Raw genomic sequence first — 13,808 nt, 5'->3', positions numbered from 1 at the left:
AATTCAATCAGCGCTTCCAAGATTTTTCTGTCATTGAGAAAGAAATCAAGCTGCTCTCAACTCCCTTCCTGATGGATGCAGAAGAAGTGGAAGAGAGTCTGCAATTAGAACTCATCGAAATGCAGTGTGATGATTCTCTGAAGAATCAACATCAGCTCCTCTCCCTACCCAACTTCTACCAGAGCTTGGAAAAGGCCAAGTTTCCTCTGATGCGACGCCACGCAAAAAGAATGACGAGTCTGTTTGGCACAACATACATATGCGAGCAAACATTTTCTCTGTTAACTCTGAACAAAAGCAGATTGAGAACCAAAATGACCGACAGCCATCTCTGTGATGTCCTTCGCATCTCAACCACCAAACTTACTCCTGACCTGCCAGCCATCCTTCAGTCCAGAGCGCAGCATCACTGCTCCCATTAAGTGCAACGCTGTTCCCATTGTAGGTGAGTTAAAATATATTGCACAGTATTCATGTGTTCAAAAGCCCAATTACTTAATAAATTCAGTCAATTAAAGTTGATAACATTTTTCTAAAAAACGTTAGCTGATGTGTTAACAACCGCAATAAATTATTTGCATAACTAGGTTAAATAAAGCCCACCCTTTCCCTTGTCCTTTTATTTTTCCCTCTTTATACAGGGCTGTGAAGGGGGTCCCCATCCTGACAAAGAAGCAATCTGAGGCTGCAGTTTTGAGAATGAGCTGCCAACCCTTTTTGTAAAAAAAATTAAAACCCATACATAGAAAGATGTGATGTATAAAGTTTTTTCTTTAAGTATAATAAATTATCAAGAATAATTTACCTACATTTGATTGATTTTATTTGAAAATAGATAAATGAATACCCATACATAGAAAAATGTGATGTATAAAGTTTTTTCTTTAAGTATAATAAATTATCAAGAATGATTTACCTACATTTGATTGATTGATTTTTATTACTGTTAATACACTAGAGGTGAGGCGATATACCTTAACTTTAGTGAGTGGCCCAACCTTTCGCATATTTTTCTGTATGTGGCCCTCAGTGAAAAAAGTTTGGACACCCCTGCCCTATACGATCATTTTCTGATAATGATGACGCAATAGCCCCGCCTCTCCCCACCTCTGCTGCTCACCCCCGCGTCAAAGTAAACTGCACACTGAATTCAGATTATTTATCTTTCTCTCGATATGGACATAAACGCGAGTGAAGTCTAATCTGACAGGACGGAGACACGCAGCTCTGCTTACCTGCAGCTCCTCCCGCTGTGATGCAGCGGTGAATGGAGCAAAACACACACTTCAAGTCAGATCATCACCCTTAGCTATTTTAATTACCTATCAAACTACCTAAACTAGTTATAAATGTTTATTTTTGCTGTCGGGTCACTCATTACTGGATCAGCTGCTGCATGAGACAGACACTGACGCTGTCCGAAGAGAGGGAGGAAAAAGAGAGGCTCCGTGTATTTTATTATTATATTATATAGATTCGTTATTCATTTGTTTTAAAGCTCAATAAATAACAAAGAAGACTTTTGACCGGCACTTTTATCATTTTTTCCGGAAGATTTCAACTTTAACACACGTTGACTGGCGAAAAACTCCTCGCCCCCCACCGCAGAGAATAAACAGAAGGGCAATCATGACAACATGCTTCTTCGCTGCTTTTGTGGAGGAAGTTACAGCGCCACGTACAGGCTCCTGCATTATGTACTGCAGCTTCTCTAGCGGTTGGAGCTAAACGGAGCTGTCTCGTGTGGACAGACACTATCCGGTGAATATTGCGTGTAGTAGGAAGCTTTTTTGCGTTTGCATTAATCCTATGCGTTAAACCGTATGCGTCCTCGTGGGGCCGGGGCCTAAGGTGCTTTTGGTTTGTATAAACTATATGATGTGTGTTGTAACAATTTGACTTGATAATGATATCAAAATCAAAAATGGTTTTGCTAATAATGTAGAATGGATAAAATGTAGTTTTATGCCAAGGTACTCTACAACAAGCTAAGAAACCATACCAACTCCGGAGAAGAACATCCTTCTCTACAGCTCCACTTTCTTCACCAGCCAGTCTCTAAGGGCCTGTGTCCACATAGCGTATTTTTCTGGGCGCTGGTATTCTTTCAATGTTTTCAATGCAGCCGCCTCAAGAAAAAAGTGTTTCATCTGCCTTCTTTTTTCACAGCGCTATGCCGTTTTTGTGCGGCTGCTCCAAATGCTTCGAGTTTTAAATATCTCAACATTTTATAAAAGTCCACGTGACATTACTGTAGGAATTGGAATACAATGTTGTTTGTGGACGTGTTTCTCGGACATCATAACAAAAACTGAAAAGCCTTGAGCAGATCAGCTGGACGGACCCTGAAGAGTGTAATACTTTAATATGTACAGCATGTATTATTGTTTGACTTTTATTCTCCGTACGCAAATCGCCCTCATTGCTCTATGACTGTCAAACTGAGAGATGCAAGCAAGCATCTTCCTGTTGGTATTTATGGTAAAAAAAAGAAAAAATGATCGTAGCACAACTAGATAATAAAATCAAAGGGGTCTGTCATATGAAAGCTGTGATACTTTGTCAAGATGTGGTTGTCATAGAAGCACTCAAACAAACATCTCTGTCACGCACCCTCACAATAAAAAGAAACACTTAATCAGAACAGAGTTTATCAGAGCTAGTTGGCTGCTGGAAACAAAACTGATGAAAGTATTGAGACGGGAAATGTGCCATTAAACTTAAACTATGAGCTAAAAGAAGCCAAAAAGCTCTTTGCAGCTGCAGAGTTGGGTCAAATAACTGTCGGTTCTGTCAAAAGAAATGAGGAGTAGTCTTCCTGTAGAAACCCTGATTGGTAAATGTAACCTGTGCGGCTGCAGAGTGTTTCCCTGCTGTTTATTGTGACCATCAACCATCCCTGACAGCAGAGCCAGTGACTGCCGCAGCCATAGATCACAGCTGATTAACGGAGCTCACCAAAACAACAAACAACTGGAGAGAGTTTCCTCAAACTGAGAATGTTCTCAAATTTTACTGGTAACTCTTTTTTCTTGCATCTCAACAGCATTTGCCACATCAATTAAGAAAAAAGTTCAAGACAAAAAAAAGACCTTTAACATTACATTACAGGAGAAATATCTGTCCATGTTTCTTGTCCATAATGTCATTAATGGACTTTCAAACTGACTACATACAGTCTACATCTCATGCCTAGATTGCTCTGCGTGTTTTATTTTCACTGTAAATTAAAAGCTCATGATCATTTAAAAAAAGGTATTTCTTTCCATTCTAAACTGACAACTTCACACCTGGCCAATGAACACAGATTGAACCTTAGGAGCAGTTAAAAATCCAGTTATGTTAAAGAAGAGCAGAAAACTGAAATATCATAGTGCCAGCTCTTATCTGATCTTGGTGGGGGACCGGGGTTTGAATCCAGCCTGGGACCATTTGGGTCAAATCTGACCGATTTATTTGACTTTACTTTCAATCATAAATAATATTTTTTGCATTTGTTTGCCTTAAACAATAACCACTTTCATTGCATTTTGAGTGCTTTCTGAGTTTCTTAACTTTCTAATACCTATGATGTTCCCAGTCAAAAATGGCCGCCATAGGAAATGAATGGGTAACCCTAGATTATGTTGATCCATCAGATAGTACACACACAAATCGACAACCATATTTTTTTTTAGATTGCAACATTTTTCAGTGTCTTTTCTTTATTTATTCACTGGAGTTATTTATGTAAACATGTAGTCTGAGACATTGTTTTCAGATTAAAGGCACTGGTTGCCCAAATAAATATTTAAAAAAACCTCCTTAAACTTCAAACTGTAGATTTAAATATTACTTTGCTCTATTAATCTTTAGTATAACAGTCAAATAAGGACCTCAATACAACTATAATAAACATGGAGGTCCAACACATGATATTATGATCGCATAATATTCACAACAAAAATGCACAATGTCTCATCATCACAGTTCTGCAACCGAATACAGGGGGTGATGATGGGGGAAGACTTGAAGGGTAATGAGCCAAATACAACCAGGATACAAACATTTAGTTTGTGGTGCATATCATTCGTAGAACACAACAGCAATGTTTGTTCTGGAGAAAGATTATTACGAAGCGGACAATCCACACTCCCTGTCAGGGCCCGTCACCACACCTCTCTCTGCCTCTCCACCTTTATTTTTATCTCTCCTTCTCCACCTTTCTGATTGTCTGTGAGCCTCTCCCCTTCTCCCCCCCCGCAGGATGCAGGAGAGAGGAAACACTCTGATAGTGGATACAAACGATGGGCTCCAGCCAGGCTGCAGACTGCCATTCTGCTGATTGGCACTGCAGGCGGTAAACACTGCGGCACACACAGGATGTTAATGGAACCACAGCCCAGGGACACACTCACACACACTGGTGTGTGTGTGTGTGTGTGTGTGTGTGTGTGTGTGTGTGTGTGTGTGTGTGTGTGTGTGTGTGTGTGTGTGTGTGTGTGTGTGTGTGTGTGTGTGTGATAAATTCCTGAATCAATCTCTCCCTCAGAACCAGGCTCAGGGTCGCAGGTTTGAATCCCATGAGGAGGAAGTTAGAGAATATTGAAGATGTTACTTCTGAATAGATATGACAGAGTCGATAACTAGAGTACATGTACTTCAGTGGAATATAGTTTACGTATTTTTGTTTTACTCTGAAAAAACTGAAGCGTTGACTTAAATTCAATGTTTTATGTCAACAGATTTCCCATAAATAAAATGTTGTTAAAATAAAAGATATTAGGTTCAACTTAATATTATTGCTCTCAACTGACCTAATACAGTTATGTGAAATGTGTTGACATAGTACATTTAAACAAAGTGTCCAACCACATGGAAATATATCATTCATATGAGTTCTTCTCCTGTGTGTCTCTCTGTACTGCAACTTATAAGTACTTATTGCTCTTACCTCAGGCTTCAGTTCCCAGTCAGATGCGCACGCGCGCACACACGCACGCACGCACGCACACACACATACAGAGCCCTGGGGTGAAGGTGGCTGAATGCTCACTCAAGTAAGAAGCAAGGGTGAGACCTCTCTGTCTCGAACTTCTGTTCCAAATTATTTCTTACTCTCATCTTTCTCTCCTAAACACAGTGTCTCTTTGTCTTTATCTGCAGTTTTATGGAAGCATTTTATTAACTTCCTTAAGGAGTATTTCACTCTTTTCTGAACTTTTTTAACATCACCACGTTTTTGATCAGCAGACATTCATCAGCTTTTTAAATATGATTTGTGTTAATGTATTTTAAAGGGGCTCTCTTATGTTAATGTTCAGGTATATCAGTATGTAGTGTCTCTGCTGGGACATGTCTCCATGCTTTAATGTTCAAAAAGCTCTTTATTTTTCTCATACTGCCTGTGCTGCAGCGCCTCTTTTCACCCACTGTCTGAAACCAGAGCCCAGTCTGCTCTGATTGGTTAGCTTGCTGGCTCTGTTGTGATTGGTCAACCGCTTAGAGATGTCCCGCCCCCTGAAATAATTTACAATGTGTTTGATCGCCAGCCAATAGAATCACGACTGTTACATAGTGATGTCATTATGGTAGAAACTAAACAAAGGAGTCCAATGGAGGCGTTTCGGGGGGGGGGGGGGGGGAGTGTGTGGGAGAGAAACTCTCTCTGGAGGGAACACAGGGATCTTAGCCTTTACAGACCATTTACATGCAAACTAACCAATAGAACACACTACAGAAGAGGGAAAACCCCCAAAGCATAAAAGGGGCTCTATCAAATATATATGATAAGCAGGACATGAGTCATTCTTTGCTATTTTTAGAAGAAGGGGATGCAGATCTCTTTTTTTAACCGTTCATCTTCCAGTTTGTCATTCAATTCCTTTATCAGTCTGACATTTATACTATCTCCCTTCCTCTCTTATTGATCTTTTAAGTTTTGTCTTTGACCTTCAAGTTACTTTTTGCTATCTCACACACACACTCTCACACACACACACACACACACACACACACACACACACACACACACACACACACACACACACACACACACACACACACACACACACACACACACACACACACACACACACACACACACACACACACACACACAACAGAGCCCATGGGCTGAAGGTGGCTGGATGCTCAGTCATGTGAGAAACAAGGGTGAGACCTCTCTGTCTTCCACTTTTTATCGAAAAGCACAGACTCACCTCTTTTTCTAACTCACTTTTGTCATTATTTTCCTTTTCACCTTCTCCTCAATTGTACTATCCGTCACCTTTTCGCTTTAAAAAAAATTCATATGCAGTTCAAAAATGAAAACAAAGCTACAGAATTCACCAGCAATACTCTCTAGGAACAGAAAACCAATCCAACTGTAATCCTATATGTGCTGCAGCCATTCATTTCTGCACTGTGCATTCTCATGCATGGAAATACAAACAGCAACATATTAATGAAAAGTTGGACCTGTTCCGTCTGATTTGGATATTAATCTCTCAGAGGGGCTGGAGAGGCTGCAGTTTTTTTCTAATATCTGTGTCATGCTGCTGATATTTGGTGATATTTATTCAAACTAAAGCTTTATGTGATTCCAGTTTACAAGACCAAACAGACGACCTTGAATAATTAATAAATCAAAGGCAGAACAGACAAGAAAACACATGTGACTCAGATTTACATTTAATAAGTAGGACATTGTTTTAAAACATTGTATATATATTCCGTGTTTTTTACTTTGTATTTGATAGAGTTACTCAATGTTAATTCACTGTTGATATGTATATTTGTATATATTTCTATGTGAATGTATTTTGTATTCATGTGCAATGAAAAAACTGAGCCGTTGACTTGATTTAAATGTAATAGGTCAACAAATTATAAAACAAAAATGTTTTAGGTCCAACCTAATACAGTTATGTGTAATTTGCTGACATAAATGAATTAAAGTCAACGGTTCAGTATTTTTTGTGTATGCAAAACACGGTCCCAAATTGGCATACAAAAAATGTATCAAATATAATTTTGACACATTGAGGCTAAAGATAAATTCACTCCAGAAAATAATGAACGGACTGATATTTCTATACTCTATAGTTCTATATTTTCTTATTAAAACAATTGACAAATGCGTAAATGGGTGGCTTCCCTTCAAGTACTCATGATGGGGTGTGTACAAAAGGCTCGCCTAATGTAAAGAAGCATGAGCAGGGATACTAAAGCCGTAGCTAGGCCACGCCCATTTGAGTTTGTGTTTGTTGGTTCGTGGAAAGCAGATGGCAGTGAAGTCTCACATTTGTTTTAAAACAGTTTCATTTCATGTTGGTGTGAGTCCTTGATTCCAATTCAATTATGTGTTTGCAATTTTGTGTTACTTCTGTGCACTGAAAAAACTGAAAAGTTGACTTTAAATAAATGTATTATGTCAACATATTTCACATATCTGTATTAGGTTAGTTGAAAGCAATACGTTTAAATAAACTTAATATTATTGCTTTCAGCTACTGTAAGCAAAAAACAGTAATGATTCAAGATTCAATTATGTTTTGTCATGTCAATAAAAAACGTAGGTCACAGGTTCCTGAACGGCACAAATACATTTTTATAAAAAGAAGATAGTCCAAAAAAATTAAAATAAATAAAGATAGTGCAAGCTCAGGAGTTTGATAATGAATAATGTGGAATAATTTGAAATTTGTTGATATAATACATTTAATTAAAGTCAACGTTTCCATCTTTTCTGTGAGTGCATTTATCCGTATTAATATTTGGTTTCTAATAACCGGAAAAAGGAGATCCTTACCAAAGATTGCCAAAAAACGTCAGACAATGGTTAAATAGGTCATCAAATACGAGTCCAGCCTTACAGCGTAGAATATTAACGTCACCAACTTTATTCTCATAAGATATGATTATTTTTTTCCAAGACAAAAAACAGCCATCCACCAGACATCCTCACACCTTTGAATTTATTTTAAAAGCAGTCCGTTATTCCTCAACAAAAAAGATAAGGAATATTTTTAAGCTGTTGTTTTTTCTAGCCTCTCTGTTTTATACATATAACACAGACACATTAATAATTTCTCCCCCTCACTCACAGAGGATGTGTAAAAGGATTAGCACCATACAGTCCCCGAGCCTTCCTAAATAAAGACCTGACTTAATACTTTGATGAGGTAATTGGATGCAAAGTCATAACACCTTCCATGCACTCACACACAAACTGCTGGTGCAAGTGTATTTCCATATGCAAATATTTATAAATCCTGTTTACATGCCAAAATGTAAATTCAGGTAAATACAGGGGGGGGGGGGGGGGGGTGCTAGTGGATCGTCGGAGCTGTTAGATTAACATTAACATGCTTATTGTACTTGTAAGTGCACTGCCTTGCGGCCTGTAGCACCGTCCTTGATGGAGCATATGTGTGGGCTGGATCTGTATTTTACAGGAAAGGAGTGAGCAGAGAGTAGAGTAGTTGTCGATTCTTGTTCTGTTTTCTGTGAATATCTGTCTCCCCCTCTCAGACTTTGAGTTGCGCGCGCTACTAAAGAGACGTGTTACCATGGAAACCAAACAATGGTGTTGCTGTATTAAAGTCCGAGTGGAAACAGTCGTGTGTAAATCTGATTTTGTCAGAAATCGGGAGAAATGCGTGAGAAATATGACCCCGGGAGGAAACCGGGAGAGGGCAATGAAATCGGGAGTCTCCCGCGAAAATCAGGAGGGTTGACAAGTATGAGCGCGCTCAAGCTGGTTTCTCCAGAATTACCTACCCCACCTTTAAGCTCAAACAATAATTGTGATCATCGGGAAATGTAGGCCTACTGTCAAAAATAATGTGTACAAAATGCAACAAATACAGAAATGTGTAACACATTGTGGTGGGGAAACTGCCTTTCCATAATCTAACCCAAGAATAAACATTGTCTTTGTCTATTTAAAGATTTTCAGTCACCAAATATGGTTGAAAATATAAATTTTAGGTATTCTTATTATTAAAACGAACTCTTCAAACGGCTCCAGCCAGGAGAGAGGAGAAAAGAGAGGCGGGGTAGAAGGAAGTGAATAAAGAGAGTTGCCGATGACTGAGGAAGAAGAGAGCATTCAGACGGCCTGACGCTCAGTTGACGTCTTCTGACATTTTGACATGGCAGCCGGTAACCATGGATACAAGACAAAGTACAGACAGGGAAGATTGAGGCGGTAACACCATTAAATATGTTATATTTCATAAAAATATAACGGTAATACAGGATGCAAATATAACTACATTAAAGGGCCAGGTTACTGAAATAACATTTACTTTGGTCCAGTTTTTTAAGTATCTCTCTTTCTCCACCCTAGAACAATGGAGGTGAATGTCCCCTGTCATTACGTATAGATTTCAATATATTCAGAGTATTTTACAAAAGGCCTTTCTCTAATATAGCTGAAAACTGTAGAAAAAACAAAGGTCACTCAAACAGAAGTAAAGTGTGTTTCTTGGGACTATTTTCAGAGGTGGATTAATAACATTTTGTGTTACTTTGGCCTCTCTGTCAAATTAGAAAAGAATACAAACGTGTTTGTCAGTTATGAATCTATGAGACCGGGAAATTAAAGCATCAGTGAGTAATGTTGTGCACACCTATTGGTTTTAAATTAGAACAAATAAACATGACTGATACAATATATTATATACCAAACCATTGCACCGGAGTCATTTATGGTTAAAAGTAACAGTAGCCTACTTACTTTTTTCTTGAGTTTAGACTTTACAGTTTTCATTTTCAAATCCAAAGTTCAATATCTGACCTGTTGTCACCATAACAAAGATTTCACAATCTGACAGTGAGAAATCTAATATTTTGGTTGAATGTTTCCTGCAGGAGTTTGGTGTATGTTTGACAGGAGATCTTTGCTGCTATAAATCCTCACACCCAGCAGCGCTGACATGAGGAAACCTTTTCTCCAGGTTCCTCTCTCAGATTATTTCAGTGTGTGGGAAGTGTGTTCTCAGAAAGGAAACAATGTGAGACTTCCTCTGTGTGCAGGAGCATCTCCGTAAATCTGTCAGCAATAAAGAGCCTTATGTTTAATTATTGTTTGTGGATGCATGTTCCTTTTACCGATGTTACACTCATACAACCAGACAGCAATATGCGTCTGTGTGCATGCTTTTCATGCATTGTTAGTGCCGGGAGTAGAGTGTGTACGTATGACGCTCTCTATCAATGTGTTTTATGCTCAGTGCAATCACTTCTACTCATATAAAACCACAGCTGCTCTTATGTCTCGGGGTTTCGTGTGTGTGTGTGTGCGCATGCGTGTGTGTATTTACAGGCCCTTAAAGCAGTATACAGTAGTTAACATAATGGTGTTTATATTTACGGCAGCAGGAGCGTGTTATTATGTTCACAATAGAGAACCGCAGTGACGCGTCGTAAAACCCGGAAGTAAGTTAGCATTTTTAGCACTTCCGGTTCCTTCCTCAAAAAGCAATGCATTTTTTCCATAGGGTTTTGGAAAATAGCTCGAAATAAGGTCTGTGGTTGACACAGATTTAAGAGGTAAATCACGTTTTGTTCTACGACATTAAATACATCAGCAGTGACCCCACTGGAGATTTTTGAAGAGTTTACGTGTCTGAAGAACGATGGTTGTTACCGAATGGCTGAATAGGACTACAGAAATTGTCGAGGCCGTTGTACGTCATTACGCCGAACACGTAAACACTCCCGCTAAGTTTGTTTTCCCCTGTGTTCTGCTTGAAACCAAGTACCTGCCTATCTTTAGTATTTGTATATCTATATCTGACCATTAGAATCTGTATTTTTGAAATTGTCGTTTTTAACACCTTAGTTTTACAAATTATAGAATAATTAATTACCAGTGTTTTCCAATTTTACTCGGCAGTTCGTTTCGTTGGCTAACGTTAGCTAAAGCTAGCGCTACTAGTTAGCTACGCAATGGTTTGTTGCTTTGCTCCGGGTTGCAGCCACAGGTCTTCGCATGAAATGTGCTTGTTCTATCGTTTCCCGGCCAATGTTTTCCAAAGGAGTCTGGATTCGTGCCATGAGGTAAGCTGACGTTACATTTTTGTCCATGTCACGGTGAAATGTAAATAATGGGTAGTGACTGTATCGCCGTTATAGAGATGGCGCTGCTGAAAAGACCGCAACATAATTAAAGATAATGAATACATCCTATTAAAACCTGTGTGGCTTATATGATAAGTCTTATTAGTACAAGCAGCATAACGTTTCACCATGTAACTAAAGATTGTAGTCAGGGAAATCAGTTTGACATATTGAACTAATAACAAATCACCTCTGGCTGGCAGAGAACTCTCTGCTCCATAGCTTCTCTTGGACATAAAATCACATGTACATTTTACATTTATATTCAATTTAATATTCCATCCCTCACATACTTTTGTATATATAATAACTTATATTTTGTTTTTCTTGTTATGCTGCTGCAACACAAACATTTCCCAAATTGGGAACAATACAGTAATATCTTATCTTAATTAATTAAGAAATATAACTATTATAATTAGTGTAGCAGCTGACACCTATTTTCAATATGGATTAATCTACCATTTATTTCTTTAGTTCAATTTTCATCTATAAAAATGTCAAAATAGTGAAAATGTTCACGAGACTTATCAAAGTGCAAGGTTATATCTTTAGATGTTTTGTTTTAGCCTATGTACTGTATGTCTTAATGCTCTTACAGTATATGTGACGGTGTGACTTCCATGAAACTATAGTTTATATCTTCCCAACAGACGAGCTGACAGGAAACCTAACACTCTAACAACCACAACATTGCAAAGGCGAGTAAATGTAAATTAAAAACAATTCAACATTTTTGTATTTCTTCTTCCTTGCAGTGAGGTGAAGCTGACCTTGCACTTGGTGCCAGTAAGGATGTTCCACATGCAGGCTGAATGTTTCTCCTTCCTTACTGACAAAGAAGCCCTTGATTTGCAATGCTTTACTAATTGTCATTTCCCCGGCTCCGTAGGGACACTTTACCTCCAGCACAGCGGAAGACCCTACCAGACCATCCGGAGATGCCCCCAACAATCCTGATAGGGAGAGCCACAAATCTGACTCATGGACCTGCATCTGAGTTGCAGTGGTGAATGCCCTGACGCCGTCACATTCATTCATAGTCACCCACTGTACAGACAAAACACCATCAAGGGCCTGTTGTTGCCCTAGCACCCTGACAATAAAGGAAGCAGTCACACGCTTTGACCTCAGGACAGCTCCAAAGTTGCTGGCAGTCAACCTTTCTTTCCTGAACAAATGCCAGTTTGGGTTGGTTCGCTGACCAGTCGTAGCCACCTGAATTGCCCTCTGTTGCTCTTCAGACAATGCCATGCTTGCCACAATTGCCTCAGGTCCCTCATGCCCAACAGATTTGATCATTTCAGGAACAGTAAGTGTTTCCAAGCTGTAGTGTTCCTCTTCTGGCTCGGGGGAGAGAAGCCAAGAAATTCCTGAGAACCTGCCCCCGAGTCTGTCCCTCAGCCAGTCACGATCTTCGGAGGTGGGCTCTCTTGTCAGCGGGTTAAATTAGTTATTGGTTTCAACAGTCACATTAAAACAGTTACTAAATCAGCTTACTATCACCTAAAGAACATATCTAGGATTAAAAGACTAATGTCACAGCAGGATTTGGAAAAACGTGTCCATGCTTTTATCTTCAGTAGACTGGACTACTGCAATGGTGTCTTCACAGGTCTCACTAAAAAATCTATTAGAAAGCTGCAGCTGATTCAGAACACCGCTGCTCGAGTCCTCACTAACACTAAGAAAGTGGATCACATCACTCCTGTTCTGAAGTCTTTACACTGGCTTCCTGTGTGTCAAAGAATAGATTTCAAAATACTGCTGCTGTTTATAAAGCACTGAATGGTTTAGGACCAAAATGCATTTCTGACCTCCTGCTAAATGGTGAACCATCCAGATCTCTCAGGTCTTCAGGGACTGGTCAGCTTTCCGTCCCCAGAGTCAGAACTAAACATGGTAGAGCAGCGTACAGTTATTATGCTCCAAATATCTGGAATAAACTCCCAGAAACCTGCAGGTCCGCTGCAACTTACTACTTTTAAATCCAGGCTGAAGACTTTTCTTTTTGTCGCTGCTCTTAATTGAACTATTCATATCTTAGACTGCACTGTAACTTTTATCCATGTATTTTTTCTTTTAATGTTTCTTTTATTAGCTTTTCTTTTTAATGACTGATTTTAAATGCCATTTTCTTAATGTCTTTCATTTTTTGTAAAGCACTTTGAATTGCCTTGTGTTGAAAAGTGCTATATAAATAAACTTGCCTTGCCTTGCCTAATAAAGATTTCATGTGACACATACAATTGATTTGTTGATGGGAATTAATCTGAATAAATTAACTCTAGGTTAACGGTACTCTTGCTATCAGTACTCACCGACACTATAAACCTTGTCCCTCATGCTAGCCCTGACAACACCGGTAAGCACACCTTCATCTAGGCTGCACTGTAACGTGTCCTGACTTGTAGTGGTTCTCTCCTCTATCTACACTCTTCTTGTCATCTTTGTAAAACGATGACACAGCCATGACTTCTAGTTAAATTCAGTGTGGCTAAAATGAAAAGCTTTGTTAAAATATGCAAGCACGCGAAAGTCAAATTCAGCTTTATTGTCAAAAATTCTACATGTGTTATACATCCAGAAATATCGAAATATCGTTTCCCACAGTGTGACATGTAAACATAAAACAAAAAGGGCCTAGATAAACGTGGTATACATTAAACAAAACGGGCCTAGATAACCGGGGTATACAG

General features: G+C 39.0%; 1 protein-coding gene and 1 long non-coding RNA gene across 2 annotated transcripts in view; one reads left to right on the top strand and one right to left on the bottom strand.

Annotated features, from left to right (window-relative positions):
- Positions 1-13,808, bottom strand: part of raly (RALY heterogeneous nuclear ribonucleoprotein) — a 559,745-nt gene that overhangs the window by 396,901 nt on the left and 149,036 nt on the right. The gene's annotated exons all lie outside the window — the stretch shown is intronic.
- Positions 10,539-13,358, top strand: LOC307040779. Its single transcript, XR_013808607.1, has 2 exons — positions 10,539-11,049; positions 11,763-13,358. It is a non-coding gene; the product is annotated as an uncharacterized lncRNA (long non-coding RNA).

The sequence above is a fragment of the Notothenia rossii genome (genome assembly GCF_949606895.1).
Source record: "Notothenia rossii genome assembly, chromosome: 5".
In the NCBI taxonomy this organism is placed as follows: Eukaryota; Metazoa; Chordata; class Actinopteri; order Perciformes; family Nototheniidae; genus Notothenia; species Notothenia rossii.
This window is presented reverse-complemented; position numbering and strand designations above follow the sequence as displayed.